Genomic DNA, 1,144 nt, shown 5'->3' on the forward strand with positions numbered 1-1,144 from the left:
AGGAAGTTCTTTTGCTTTCTTTTGCCATTGATTTCCAATTTTATTGCACTGTGCTCTGATACTATGAGAGGGATCGTTTCAATTCTGTTACATTCACTTCCCCATGTTCTATGAGCTAGTATGTGGTCTATTCCACGTGCAGCTAGAAGTATGTGTATCTGATGTAGTGGAGTGGAGCACTGTGTAGACATCTACCGCGTGCATTCCTTCAAGAGTTTCATTTAGTTCTGATATTTCACTGTTTTTTTTTGTCTAGTTGATCTATTTCTGATAGTGGGGTGTTGAGGACCCCCATTACATTTATGTTAGTGCTTATTTGATTTTTCACGTGCAAATACTTGTTTTATATAGGTGGGTACACTGGTATTTGTTGCACATATATATGATTTTTTAAATTAAGTTTATTGGTACATTTTAAGTATACATAATGATTACATTCATCATAGGTAATTTATACCTGTATGTGATATATCTTTTTTGTTGTATTTTAGGTATACAAAGTGATTACTTTCAGTATAGGGAATTTGTACCTGTAGATGACATAACTTGATTCTTTTTTTCCCATTCCCCTACCCTCCCTTCAAACCCTCTTCCCCTCCCTATTTACAAAACCTTCATTTCCATTTTTTCCTTCTTGTTTTTCCATTTTTTCCTTCTTTCTCATCATTGTTTTCTTTTTCCTTCCTTCCTTTCCCTCTCCCCTCTTCCTAGTTCCTCTATCCCCCTTGGATATCTTCTTCCTATTTGTCAATATCTATTAAACATTTTAGTCCATATTTACACTTTCAGTTTTTCACACCAGAGAGACAATGCAGTATTTACACATGTGTTGTAGGGGGCAATGAATCTTAGCATATTATTTTAGATAAAATAGTTTTGGTAAAAGCCTACATGATGCCTTGGGAACCCTCCCGGGACAGTGTAAGAGCTAATTCCCCAGATCAACACTGCCCAGGAATGTCTCCCCGAGATAAGGGGGCACCTAGGCCTAGGTGACCCTCTGTGACCCTGCCTGGGCAGTTCCATCTCCTGGCCCTACGCAAACATTGTAACCATAAAGGAAATGTATGGCTATCTAAAGGGGGACATATAGAACAGAGTACAGAAAGTATATATCATTGTGGTTGGGCTCATGACCGGAGCC

Source organism: Chinchilla lanigera, unplaced genomic scaffold (assembly GCF_000276665.1).
Source record: "Chinchilla lanigera isolate Chin_1 unplaced genomic scaffold, ChiLan1.0 scaffold00015, whole genome shotgun sequence".
In the NCBI taxonomy this organism is placed as follows: domain Eukaryota; kingdom Metazoa; phylum Chordata; class Mammalia; order Rodentia; family Chinchillidae; genus Chinchilla; species Chinchilla lanigera.